Source organism: Schistocerca piceifrons, chromosome 1 (genome assembly GCF_021461385.2).
Source record: "Schistocerca piceifrons isolate TAMUIC-IGC-003096 chromosome 1, iqSchPice1.1, whole genome shotgun sequence".
NCBI lineage: Eukaryota > Metazoa > Arthropoda > Insecta > Orthoptera > Acrididae > Schistocerca > Schistocerca piceifrons.
This window is the reverse complement of record NC_060138.1, coordinates 759,388,332-759,403,392: the sequence shown is the minus strand read 5'-3', so window position 1 is coordinate 759,403,392 and position 15,061 is coordinate 759,388,332. Positions and strand designations below refer to the sequence as shown.

At 42.1% G+C, this 15,061-nt stretch overlaps 1 non-coding gene across 1 annotated transcript; it reads left to right on the top strand.

The window, feature by feature from the left end:
• The first annotated feature begins 13,579 nt into the window (after window positions 1–13,579).
• On the top strand, window positions 13,580–13,652 carry Trnaa-cgc. Its single transcript has one exon. It is a non-coding gene; the product is annotated as a tRNA-Ala (tRNA).
• The last annotated feature ends 1,409 nt before the right edge of the window (window positions 13,653–15,061 follow it).

Below are 15,061 nucleotides of genomic sequence, written 5' to 3'. Positions count from 1 at the left end.
CTCCCCAACACCCTCATATAATTTTCCCTATTGATGGGCTAGTAACAGCACACATAACATGGTGTGGGAAAGACCGAAAATCATAAGTGTACGGTACAGTGATAATGAATTCAGATTACCTGCATATGTTTCACAAGCTGCTACATTTACAACAGTTGTTCAAAATGACGTCCCACAGCATCAATGCAGGTATGACATCGAAGGGCAAAGTTCTGTCATAACCATTACAGTATCCTCGCGTCGTGTGAACAGTGTTGCAGACAGCGAGAATTGTTGCCAGGAGATCCTCTTCAATCCCGACAGGCGTCTAGTACACAAGACTTCTCGCATGTCCCCATAAGAAGAAATAAAGTGCGATGAAATCAGGCCACGAAACAGGACCTCTTCTGCCTGTTCATTTTTTCAGAGAATCCAGACGTTCACGAATCCTCAGTCCAAAATGAGGTTGGGGGGGGGGAGGGAGGGGACGGAGGAGGGGAAGTCTGTATAACGTTGGAAATATATCCGTTGACGAATAACAAGTGGATATGTGACTTCGTAGGCTTTCCCGGCGTAACAAGTCATGAAAGTCTCTACGGGTTTGCTGCCGGATCCTAAAATCTACTTGGCTCAAGTTGATTTTAGGATCCGGCAGCAAACCCGAAGAGACTTTAACAAGTGGATATGTTCCAGGGACCTGGGTAGTATGTCTTTGATATATACTGAGTATACTGGTGCATTTAAGCGGGGAGGAAGAAGAGATGGGTTCAGCAGGTAATCACTGACCATGCCTACCCTCGCGTTGACTGACCATCTGTGTTGGTGGCTCTTCACAGCTCTGACATGGGGATTCTCATCGGCCCAGACATTACTAATGCAACCATTTAGCATTCCGTCTCTGCTGAAACAGGCTTCTTCCGTGAAAAGTAGGGGACAGTGGGGTAAGACCGTGTAGAGGGGTGAAACTGGACACCGTGTTTCTGATACCACTGTTTATGCACTCTGTTGGAGAGACAGAAGTACATTCATCTAGTCAAGAAGTAAGAGCGGCTATATTGATGTACTGTTCCTGTTTAGTTCTCCTCATTTGTGAAGGTAAGTTTGTTTTACGGTATCAGCTGAGTAATGTTCTTTTAATTTTGAAATGCTATTATTTTATAGTCATTAGAATTATAAAAACGCTATTTATTCAGGAGTATTATATGAATAGTAACTATTTATATACTAGCAAACAGTTGGATTTGGTTCGACGATAGCGTGATTTTGTTTCGTTTTTGTAGCGTCTGCACTCCTGGTAAGACAGAGTACGTTGAGTGAGGGGAAAGACAGGGCAGTACTTCGACCATGATTCCATGGATGGAGATTATATAAGCAATTCAGACGTCAGGTGCTTGTATTGTGACGACTTATTTTCAAACAAGGAAGCAGAAGATTGGATTCAGTGCGGAAAATGTCTTTGCTGGGCCCTCAAAAACAGTGCAGCAGATGATGGTGATTGCTACTTTTCACGTGAATTTCGTGAATAATATTGTTAGTTAAATTATATTTCAATAAATCAGGGTACTGCTTTTCTACTGAAAATCTTGTTTTACTGTGTTCCCATAAGGTTATTATGTGCATAAGTTCAGATGATCAGAGATTAGTCTTTTTCTATAAAAGCACCTATCATTAAAAAAGTAATGAAGCTTGACTTTTCAGGACTAATATATTGTGGCCAATTAAACAATGATTATATTTACTAAATCTGACAGTTTCTAGGTTAAATATTTAGCTTCAAAGGTCCTTGGAGTATTAGCTACCCAATTTTATCCCACTTTCCCCTACATATGCAGGAAAACGAGGATACACTGCACAGCGTTACAAGAACCGTTGGCTGAACACGGCGTAACGTCCGAAGGCAGCAGGAGTCAAAGCATGAACATACGGGTATAGTCGTATTTCCCGTTATACTCGACACACAATTGTTCGGGGAAACATTTATTTCAGATGCATCTGATAGAGTTCTGTTTGCAGGCGTCTCATCCACTGAAGCAAGCACTGCATCTTCTAAATCGGGAGTCCGTGTAATTCGTCGTCCTCTTCGTTCGTTGAACTGTCTGATACCAATTGCCCTGTTTCACTTAATCGTTGCCCGAACGAGGTGCGGCAGAGGTTAGCCCACTGGGCTCGCATTCGGGAGGACGACAGTTCAAACCCCCCTTCCGACCATCCTGATTTTGGCTTTCCGTGATTTCCCTGCATTGCTTCAGGCAAATACCAGGATTGTTGCTTTGAAAGAGTACGGCCGATTTCCTTCCTCATCCTTCCATAATCCGAGCTTGTCATCCGTCTCTAATGATCCCGTTGCCGACTACCGCCGGCTCCCAACATGTCTGAAAGGACACATGATCACACAAATAATCAAAAAGGGTTTGAAATGTTGTGGGATATGGTTAGCGTCTGTGAGGATACTTGTTTTGGTCTGGCCGTGCTACCTCTCGACCGTTTCCATGTGCTTGGAAGTACACAAACACCATCTCGGCTTGTTCCCGACGTGAATGCTGGACCATTCTGCTGCTTACAGTACGTTGCGTGGATCTCACAGTCTGCAGCATAAAAGGAACACATGGCACGTGGACAGAGGAACTTTTATTCGCTAATACCATCTACCATGGCAATGATGCATTTCTGGACACATGTTCATAGGTCCTTTTTTCCTCCATTTCCAGTCAGGAATTCCTCCCTGAAGTTTGTCGGTTTTGTTTATGTTCACCTTGTATATGTATGCTTTGTCGTAACTTTTACTGCAAAACATTCTGCAATTTTATTTGCCTAATATATTTTTCAAACGCACAAAGCTTTACTTTGTTGCTTATGTATACATTTATGACATACCAGTGGTGTATATACAGGGGGTCCCATTTATCTTGACCACCCTAAATAACTGTTTGTCCAGATGCAAATCACAAAATGTTTCAAGAAGATGTTCTTTAGCCGTCAGGGGGACATCAATCAGCATGATTGCCCTCATTGTAGCTTTGTTTTTTACAAAGATATGAACAGTAGTATGACTTTTTTAAATGGCACCCTGTATTTTTTATTCGGTAATTCATTTCCTTTCATAAAGACCTATTCAAAAATGTATCATACTGTACCATTCACGGAAGCACAACGTTATTAATTACGTAACACAACAATGGCGTTGACACTCCCAGCGCTTAGTGCAGGTATTCGGGGTAATGGAACACATCCACGTGCTGACGTTCACAGAGGACAAATGTAAACATGAGTAGAATGCACACCCGTCATTCCGTCAACGATCGTCAGTTGAAGAGTTGTGTGAGTAGAATGTACAACAACGAAGAGAAGGTAGAAATGCTACTCATCTATGAGGAATGTAAAGTAACAGAACTGTAATTGCAATACTGTTTTCTTGTGTACGGATACATTTAGTACAGTAGTTTAGTCCTTTTAAATACTGTTGTGTAGAGTAGGCGTACAGTAAAGGCTGTTCTCCCTACAAACTGCATCGACATAACGTTTCTTTTATTGTTGCTGTTGAAGGTAGGCGGAATACTACGCTGGCAGCGGAACTGCACAGAGAGCAACATCCCGGAAAGAATCCACCTTCCCGACGGATGTTTTCTCGTCTTGTTGCGACGCTTCAGGAAACGTGAAGTTTCAACCCACGACAACGCAATAGTCGTAGCACTCGCACAGACGAAGCTATCGAAGTTACAGTTCTCGCTTCCGTTGCAATGAATCCACATGTGAGCCCACGACAGCTTGAACACGAGATTGGCATTCCTAAAACCAGTGTACATCGTATTCTTACACGTCACCATTTCCATCCTTACCATGTACACTTACATCAAGAATTGCATGGGAATGATTTCCAGAATCGAGTACAGTTCTGTCAGTGGGCACAGCAGCAAATCTTCACCAACCCGAACTTCTTCTCCAGTGTTCAATTTACCGATGACTGTTCTTTCTCAAACAAAGGACAGGTAAATACAAGGAACATGCATCATTGGTCCAGCGACAACCCACGATGGCTTAGCTGGAACATCAGCGTCAATGGAGAATTAACGGCTGGTGTGGGAAGCTTGGTACTACAATTATTGGCCCTTACTTCATCAATGGTTGTCTAAACGGCACAGCGTATGCCAACTTCCTGAGACGAATTCTTGCTCCTCTTCTGGATGAAATGCTACTAAGAACCAGAACACGATGGATGTCCAGCACATAATACCTTGCGTGCACGTCGTGTTCTAAATCGAAGGTATCCTGCCAGATGGATTGGTCGAGGAGGAACAGTTACTTTGCCTGCTAGGTCTCCTGATTTAAACCCTCTGGACTTTTTTCTTTGGGGATCCATTAAAGATGTTGTCTATCGCGATATTCCAACAACTCTAGAGGACATGCAGCAACGTATCGTGCTTGCTTATAATTCTCTTCAGCTGGCTACACTGGAAGCAGTAAATAATTCTTTGCACTGCAATTCGTTTTCGCTAGAGGCCGTAGTTTTCCAATTATTCATGAAAAACATAAAAAGGTGGTCTTCAAACGCCTTTTTCTTGAATAACTCGCTTCCAGCGAAAGCGTATCTCAGGACAAAGTTGAACTACATATATACAGGGTGTCCCATTTATCTTGACCACCCTAAATGTTTGTCCAGATGCAAATTACAAAATGTTTCAAGCAAATGTTCGTTATACGTAAGGGGGTCATCAATCAGCATGATTGCCTTCGTTGTAGCTTTGTTTTCTACAAAGATATGAACAGCAGTATGACTTTTTTAAATTGCACCCTGTATTTTTTATTCGGTAATTCATTTCCTTTCCTACAGATCTATTCAAAAATGTATCACAGTGTACCACCATTCACTGAAACACAACGTTATGAATTACATAACACAACATTGACTTTGACTACAGCAAATTTGCTATTAAACGGTCCTGTTCATTTTTTCTGTAGGACTAATAGTTTGCACACAGAGAGGGAGAGAAAATGAAAATCTTGCTCGTGGTATTTGAAGGTGCTGTGGGTCGCACAAAACCGATAGGTAGGGGCAGGTGAACTATTCTGTATACGCTTATTTTATGTTGGTACCAGTTAGGCAGAAATACAGATTTTGTTTCTGAGGTTTTACCGAAGTTTAGTAGGGATCTTTTCTCTGTTAGTAACTTGTCTTTTTACTGAAATGTATTAAGGTAAGCCTTTTGCATTTTGGTGAATTTATACAAGGTTGGGTGTAAATATTCTGCACAGTTTAAAAAAAATTATTTACATTTTCCTATTTTGATTCCTGTGCATTTGCTACGAGGCATTATGGTTAGATAATATGTTACTGTTATACGGTATAAGAAATGTACTTTTAAATTTTTTTCTCTGTTTTTATACTTTGATGCTTTGAACACCTAAAATAATTTTGTATTTTGTCTTGCGTTTAAAGTCATTCTGACTGCAATGAATGAGGATACACACATTAAGCTGCATTTGAACGTTGGGGACAAATGCTTAGGTGCACACACATGAGAAATGTAACACGCTCATTAATTTTCCTTGTCATATTACTAATACATGCACTATTATACCGATTTACCAACTTTTTTCGAGACGCCATTATCAACTTTGTGACATTCTTACCATTTTGAGATTGTACGTAAGTTTATTGTGTAGGGATATGTTTTACACAGCTGCGTCATTCTGGCATATTAGTAAATTTTTACTGTAATTGATTCTTTTTCTTTTTCTTTTTTTCCGTTACTAGTTTCATTTTCATTCATTACATACAAAAATAATTTTGTTTCCCTTTCTGGGGATTTGTGAGACTTATATTATATACTAGTATTTGTACCTCACATGTTCCATTTCTGTATCAACCTGCTTGTGTGTGACTGAATTTCCTCATTTTGAGAAGACAGAAGGAGCGATCTGTTTTACTTGCTTAAAAACATTCTAAAACCAAGATCGCATAAATAATTCTTTAGTTTTATATAAAACAACCAGTTTAGATAGACTTTGCTGTCATCTTCAGGTCATGAAAATCTTTTTACTATGAAACGTCTTCATTAAGTTAGCGTGAGATCTAACTTAAAATGAATATGTTTCATAAGAAAAAGATTTTTAAGACTGGAGATGACAGCAAAATCTGTCGAAACTGGTTGGTTTGTAAAGAAATATTTATGCGATCCTGCCTTTATAATGTTTTTAGCGATGTAAATGTGTTTCCTACTGCATGAATGTGAAAATCCACTGCTGTTTGTTTGTCACAACAATGGGGAAGGGTTTTTGGCATGCGTCAGCGTGCGATATAGTATTCACGAGACCGACGGGGCAGCCACATGAATTGGTCGGGTATGTGCATCGAGCAAAACGTTTGAACACTTTAAGATAAAGAAAAGGACGCACCACGAAGGTGTTATCCGAATGGGGCGGAAATCAGCGGATGTTATGTACATCTACAGACTCTGCGATCATTAGAGTTTCAGAAAAATTAGATGATTTATTCAAGTGAAAGAGCTTTACGAATTGCTCAAGCCAATAGCACGTTGGTTCACTTCTGTCCTTTTGCAAGCAGTTATTCAGCTAAGGACTGATTGGCAGAGTTGTTGGATATCCTCCTGAGGGATATCGTTCCAAATTCCTTCCAACAGGCGCGTTGCATCGTCAAAAACCCGAGCTGCTTGGAGAACCCTGTCCATAATACTGCAGAAATTCTCAACTAGGAAGAGATCTGGCGTCCTAGCTGGTCAAGATAGTTTGGCAAGCAGGAAGACAAGCAGCAGAAACTCTTACTTTATGTGGGCGCACATAATCTTTCTGAAATGTAAGAACAGGATGGCTTGTCAAGAACCGGTAATGAAACGGGGCGTAGAGTGTCATCGTAGTTCCGCTGTGCTGTAAGGGTGCCGCGGATGACGATGAAAGTGGTCCTCCTATGAAATGAAATGAAATGGCTCATCGGAAGATCGCTTCTGGATGTCGAGCCGTATGACGGGCGGTAGTCAGGTCGGTATCCCACCGTTTCCAGACACGCCTTCGCTGGTCGTCGGGGCTCAGTTCGTAGCGAAACTCACAACTGGAGAGAGTGCTACTCCTGTCAGTGGGATTCCAGGCCGGAAGACGTGCCTGGAGACGATCCAGACAGCGGTGGGATACCAGCCTGATACCATACGGCCCGACTGAGAAGGTTTGGAGCATTATCGGCAGGGCGCTCAAACTTTCTCGGGATATTCAGGATCTAAGTTTGAGGAAATTTGGTACGAAATCCCTCAGGACACCCAACAACTTTATCAATGCCAAACCGAATAACTGGTTGCATAAGGGCCCGATATGGACCAAAGTATTATTGACTGATTCAATTTGTCAAGATCTTTCTCTTGAACAAATTATAAAATTTTTCTGAAATTGTAATCATCTGTTTGTCTGCACATGTACATAACAAAGACAGATTTCCGTCCCATTTAGATAATTCCTTCGTGGTGCTTCGTTTTTTCTTTTCTTAGAGTGTGTTTTATGTGTGTAGTACTGAGACATGATTTTAGAAGATGCAATAACTGTCATGATATACACGGAGTCCCAAAAAGAATGACCAGATTTTAACTTGTGATAATATTGAGGCCAATGTCACTAGGTAACTGGAACAGCGCTAGATATAATCGGCGTGATCTAGAGTTTCAGAGTTTATAGATGTCGCTACGAGCGTCCACCTGGAGCGTGCAGCCAGTCTCGCGCAATATGGCGTCCGCGCAACAGAAGATGTATTGTGTTGTGGAATTAAGTGGTACTCAATCAGTGATCGCAGCGCAGCGAGCGTTTCATATTCGATTTCGTGTTAAACCACCATCACCAAAGAACATTCGACGGTGGTATAGACAGTTTGAAGAAAAGGGGGCCTCTGTAAAGGCATAAGTCCTGGCCGGCCACCCGTTTCTGAACAAACAGTGGAGCAAATCCGATGAGCATTTGAGCGGAGCCCCAGCAAGTCCACGCGTCGTGCTAGCCGAGAATTTGCATTACCGCGCATGACAGTGTGGCGTGTGTTACGGCGTCGTTCAGCCCTCAATTCATACCGATTACAACTGGTACAAGCTCTTCGAGATACTGACAAAGTACAGCGAGTGGACTTCAGCAGTGCTGTTCTAGAGGTCATGGAAGTTGACACTTTTATGTCACGGTTGATATTCAGGGATGAGGCAACTTTCTATATTCGCGTCATAATGTGCGTATATGGGGGTTCAAAAATCCTCATGAAACAATTGAACACGAACGTGATTCATCAAAAGTGAATGTTTTTTGCGCTGTTTAGCGAAGCAAGGTTTATGGACCCTACTTTTTTGAGGAAGAAACCGTAACAGGACAATCATATCTTGCAATGCTTCAGAATTGGTTACTCCCACAATTTGACTCTGACAATTTCATCTATCAGCAAGATGGAGCACCACCGCACTGGCACAACAACGTGCACTGTTTCCTCGATGCCAACGTGCCTCAACGTTGGATAGGGCGTACAGGACCAGGACTGCGAGACCAGGCTTTACACTCTTGGCCTCCTAGGTCCCATGACTTAACACCATGTGATTTCTTCCTGTGGAGATATGTTAAACAATGTGTTTACGTTCCTCTCTTAATTCGTGACATTGATTAACTAAACACCAGAATATCAGCTGCTGTAGCTTCAGTGACAGAAGACACCTTACGCTCAGTTTGGGATGAATTCGGCTATCGCCTAGATGTCGTCCGTGCAGCCAATAGAGGACATATTGAGCATTTGTGATGGATTTTTATAAACGTTTGTCTTTTTTTGAGTAATTTAGTATGCAATTTGTTGGTTTTAAGCCCTTATTCCTAATAAATAATTCTATTTAAAATCAGATCATTCTCGTTGGGATACAGGTATCTTATGTGGAACTGATGAGTAAATGTGGTCTTTGTTCCAAATTGGTCGATTTGTGTGTTCACCTGCAAGCTACCAAATTAAGTTTGCGAGCTCGCTTCATGATAGAGGATAATAGGGGTGGTGGTTACGCACTGTCACTTCCTTAGTTCTTATTGTCAAAAATATCATTTCGGGAGCTTCTCTGACTATATTAAGTGGTCTGCAGATCAAGGCGCAGTCAACAAAGTATTGGCTGTTTGTTTGACTCGTAGGGATGGGCTCTGAAGATGTCTTGAGTTGTGTGATTATCTTGCTGATTTATACACCATGAACGATAGCAAAATTCAGTGAAACCTATTATTCAACTTTTTTCAACTTCACATTCTTTCGGTAATAAATTGGTAAGATTATTATGTCATTCGTTAATCAGAAAACCGTGTGCCGCGCCAGTACTCGTATCCGGAACTTTATTTTTCGCGGGCAGTGCTCTACACATTGGGGCGTCCAAGCAACGCCACTAACTGCTTCAACTAACCTCTGCCGTTGTTTTTCTTGTTGTACGGTATATAACTCTGTGCAAGATCTCCCGGAATTCTGCAGCATCTTATGTAGCGGTACTGTAGATGAATATCAAGAAATCCCATTTTCTTTTGGACTAGGCAGCTCTCTCGTTAAGATGCAGTCAGATGACAGATTTCTGTGGAAGCTGCGACACTGCCCCCCTGTCAAACTCTTGTAATGGCTTTGCAGCGTCTCTGCAGCACCTCTCGCAGCGTTGTACGCAGAATGCTCAAGGAGGAAGAGGGCGGAGCGTATTTTGTGGTAGGATCCCTGCTGTCCCATCTTGGTCACTTGCAACCAATGATTAACGGCGAACCACAGCTTGGCCCACTGCCCGCGCTCAGTAGGCCGACAGACGAGCAGGAGGCAGCATAACATCTGCGCACAGACGGGTCACGCTGGCCTGTCTGGTCGCCTTTTTCCTAAACACAACTTGAGATCTCCGGTGCCTGGTTGTAGTAATTAATTACAGTAGCTCTCTGGAGATCTGATGCTTCAGTTAAATTAATCACAAACAGGATTAGGACCTCCAGTGTGGCTACACGGTGAGTAGTAGGGGTGGAAAAACCAGCTCGTTCAAACCGATACCGTAATCTTAGTTTTGAATAAACGCTATTTTTCGGTATTTGTTTGGCCTCAGTTATAAGAGGGATTTTTTATCTTTTACTAATAACCGAGTAAGAAGTCCGAAATATTAATCAACCATAGGAGCAGTTGTAATTTTTTTCTGTTTGAATAAACCTTTCTTTTAAAAAAGGAATTATTTTTATTCGTAAAATTTCAATTTGTTTGAAATATTGTGTTATGACAGAACATGAGAACATTGATCAGTGGTATTTTAATGACAATGTCCACGGAAACGAGCAACCTCATATGTCATAAGAATCAGCACAGCACTGCCGAGAGAATGTGTCCCTGTTACCGTGTGGCTTAAGATACACGGGTACGTGCACTCTGCAAGACTTGCCTCCACCTGCTCTATACGGTAGTTTCTCGTTGTCTTCGCCGGACATCCGTTGTACTGCAGGATGGCACCAACCGTAGTCCGGAAATATTTTTACGAAGTGCTGTGTCAATGAAGTACAATGCTTTAAAATGGTAAACTTGTGTCTGCCATTTCTATGAAATAATAAGAGGAAGGAAATTATGGTAACAGTAATAAATTAAAAATTTAACAATAATTCATTCAAAGTATACAATAAAAATAGGAGGTATATGATCTGTTACCTGTATGTACATAATATCCGTGTTTAGCCCTTAAAAACGGATAAGTTTACTACTACTACTACAACCACTACTACTACGTGATCAGGCCCAGTGGACCGCACGCATCTACAATTTTCCTCCTCCACTGTATTCTGTCCATTGCTGCTATCAGCCATCCGTTGGATAAGTTAACACAAAAAAAATTATTCATATTTTTGTTTGGATAAGTTAACACAAAAAAATAGTTATCCAACCTCAGTTTTCGCCTTTTAACACTCACTATTCGTAACTCCCAAACAGAATTACGATATAAATATCTGACATTGTGGGTGTAGAGTGATCAAGTAAGCCAATGTTAAGAAAGCTTCTATTATAAAGTTTTCTATTGCCTTGATCGCGTATACGTACTTGTTTCGACAGGACTAAACTACCATCTTCAGATCTACAAGGTTACAAAAATATTTGCATTGTAGTAGCTGTAATCGTAGAACAAGGATTTTACATAAGTTCTTTTAGACGTACCCCAGAGTAGAGGCTATGAAATTATGCTATGCGATAAACCGCAGGTTTGTGTTCATACCATCGTAACGGACTGTGAAATACAACAAAATTACCTAAGTTATTACACTAAATATAAAAATCCCGTTATACGCCTAAGATAACATTACATCACAATAAAAAGAGTAGAACATAAAAAATATAGCTGTGTCTTCGTGGCAAGAAAGCGTAATACAAGTGTGGCACATCAGGAAGTGCTGCATGTATCTGGGTTGGCTGCCGGCCACACACTGCCAGATACCAATCAGGATAAGAGTGTAACGCGGAGGAGCACCAGTAGATGGCAGGAGTCTCATTAATAATGATAAATGTTTTCCAGCTTTTCTTTTTTTTAGCGTGCATGTAATAGTATATAAGACAATACAGAGTGAGTCATTTAAAATGGAAAATGGCACAATGTCAGTGACATGAAATGGAAAATACGCTAGGTAAAAATATTTCATCAATTTTTAAGCTTCCTAATTACAACATCATTTCTGAGCAGAGATTCAAAAAATTAGAATTACTAGGAGAATGTTAGTGATTTTTTTTGTAGTATTCAAACACTTATAACTTTTCGGGAAAAGCGGTGTACGGTGGATAGAATATTTATCTACATTTATCTACATTTACACTCCGCAAGCCACCCAACGATGTGTGGCGGAGGGCACTTTACGTGCCACTGTCATTACCTCCCTTTCCTGTTCCAGTCGCGTATGGTTCGCGGGAAGAACGACTGTCTGAAAGCCTCCGTGCGCGCTCTAATCTCTCTAATTTTACATTCGTGATCTCCTCGGGAGGTATAAGTAGGGGGAAGCAATATATTCGATACCTCATCCAGAAACGCACCCTCTCGAAACCTGGCGAGCAAGCTACACCGCGATGCAGATCGCCTCTCTTGCAGAGTCTGCCACTTGAGTTTGTTAAACATCTCCGTAACGCTATCACGGTTACCAAATAACCCTGTGACGAAACGCGCCGTTCTTCTTTGGATCTTCTCTATCTCCTCCGTCAACCCGATCTGATACGGATCCCTCACTGATTAGCAATACTCAAGTATAGGTCGAACGAGTGTTTTGTAAGCCACCTCCTTTGTTGATGGACTACATTTTCTAAGGACTCTCCCAATGAATCTCAACCTGGTACCCGCCTTACCAACAATTAATTTTATATGATCATTCCACTTCAAATCGTTCCGCACGCATACTCCCAGATACTTTACAGAAGTAACTGCTACCAGTGTTTGTTCCGCTATCATATAATCATACAATAAAGGATCCTTCTTTCTATGTATTCGCAATACATTACATTTGTCTATGTTAAGGGTCAGTTGCCACTCCCTGCACCAAGTGCCTATCCGCTGCAGATCTTCCTGCATTTCGCTACAATTTTCTAATGCTGCAACTTCTCTGTATACTACAGCATCATCCGCGAAAAGCCGCATGGAACTTCCGACACTATCTACTAGGTCATTTATATATATTGTGAAAAGCAATGGTCTCATAACACTCCCCTGTGGCACGCCAGAGGTTACTTTAACGTCTGTAGACGTCTCTTCATTGATAACAACATGCTGTGTTCTGTTTGCTAAAAACTCTTCAATCCAGCCACACAGCTGGTCTGATATTCCGTAGGCTCTTACTTTGTTTATCAGGCGACAGTGGGGAACTGTATCAAACGCCTTCCGGAAGTCAAGAAAAATAGCATCTACCTGGGAGCCTGTATCTAATATTTTCTGGGTCTCATGAACAAATAATGCGAGTTGGGTCTCACACGATCGCTGTTTCCGGAATCCATGTTGATTCCTACATAGTAGATTCTGGGTCTCCAAAAACGACATGATACTCGAGCAAAAAACATGTTCTAAAATTCTACAACAGATCGACGTCAGAGATATAGGTCTATAGTTTTGCGCATCTGCTCGACGACCCTTCTTGAAGACTGGGACTACCTGTGCTCTTTTCCAATCATTTGGAACCTTCCGTTCCTCTAGAGACTTGCGGTACACGGCTATTAGAAGGGGGGCAAGTTCTTTCGCGTACTCTGTGTAGAATCGAATTGGTATCCCGTCAGGTCCAGTGGACTTTCCTCTGTTGAGTGATTCCAGTTGCTGTTCTATTCCTTGGACACTTATTTCGATGTCAGCCATTTTTTCGTTTGTGCGAGGATTTAGAGAAGGAACTGCAGTGCGGTCTTCCTCTGTGAAACAGCTTTGGAAAAAGGTGTTTAGTATTTCAGCTTTACGCGTGTCATCCTCTGTTTCAATGCCATCATCCCGGAGTGTCTGGATATGCTGTTTCGAGCCACTTACTGATTTAACGTAAGACCGGAACTTCCTAGGATTTTCTGTCAAGTTAGTACATAGAATTTTACTTTCGAATTCACTGAACGCTTCACGCATAGCCCTCCTTACGCTAACTTTGACATCGTTTAGGCGAGGTGGCGCAGTGGTTAGCACACTGGACTCGCATTCGGGAGGACGACGGTTCAATCCCGTCTCCGGCCATCCTGATTTAGGTTTTCCGTGATTTCCCTAAATGGTTTCAGGCAAATGCCGGGATGGTACCTTTGAAAGGGCACGGCCGATTTCCTTCCCAATCCTTCCCTAACCCGAGCTTGCGCTCCGTCTCTAATGACCTCGTTGTCGACGGGACGTTAAACACTAACCACCACCACCACCACCACATCGTTTAGCTTCTGTTTGTCTGAGAGGTTTTGGCTGCGTTTAAACTTAGAGTGAAGCTCTCTTCGCTTTCGCAGTAGTTTCCTAACTTTGTTGTTGTACCACGGTGGGTTTTTCCCGTCCCTCACAGTTTTACTCGGCACGTACCTGTCTAAAACGCATTTTACGGTTGCCTTGAACTTTTTCCATAAACACTCAACATTGTCAGTGTCGGAACAGAAATTTTCGTTTTGATCTGTTAGGTAGTCTGAAATCTGCCTTCTATTACTCTTGCTAAACAGATAAACCTTCCTCCCTTTTTTTATATTCCTACTAACTTCCGTATTCAGGGATGCTGCAACGGCCTTATGATCACTGATTCCCTGTCCTGTACATACAGAGTCGAAAAGTTCGGGTCTGTTTGTTATCAGTAGGTCCAAGATGTTATCTCCACGAGTCGGTTCTCTGTTTAATTGCTCGAGGTAATTTTCGGTTAGTGCACTCAGTATAATGTCACTCGATGCTCTGTCCCTACCACACGTCCTAAACATCTGAGTGTCCCAGTTTATATCTGGTAAATTGAAATCTCCTAAGACTATAACATGCTGAGAAAATTTATGTGAAATGTATTCCAAATTTTCTCTCAGTTGTTCTGCCACTAAATGCTGCTTAGTCGGGAGGTCGGTAAAAGGAGCCAATTATTAACCTAGCTCGGTTGTTGAGTGTAACCTCCACCCATAATAATTCACAGGAACTATCTACTTCTATTTCACTACAGGATAAACTACTACTAACAGCGACGAACACTCCACCACTGGTTGCATGCAATCTATCCTTTCTAAACACCGTCTGTACCTTTGTAAAAATTTCGGCAGAATTTATCTCTGGCGTCAACCAGCTTTCTGTACCTAAAACGATTTCGGCTTCGGTGCTTTCTATCAGCGCTTGAAGTTCCGGTACTTTACCAACGCAGCTTCGACAGTTTACAATTACAATACCGATTGCTGCTTGTTCCCCGCATGTCCTGACTTTGCCCCGCACCCGTTGAGGCTGTTGCCCTTTCTGTACTTGCCCAAGGCCATCTAACCTAAAAAACCGCCCAGCCCACGCCACACAACCCCTGCTACCCGTGTAGCCGCTTGTTGCGTGTAGTGGACTCCTGACCTATCCAGCGGAACCCGAAACCCCACCACCCTATGGCGCAAGTCGAGGAATCTGCAGCCCACACGGTCGCAGAACCGTCTCAGCCTCTG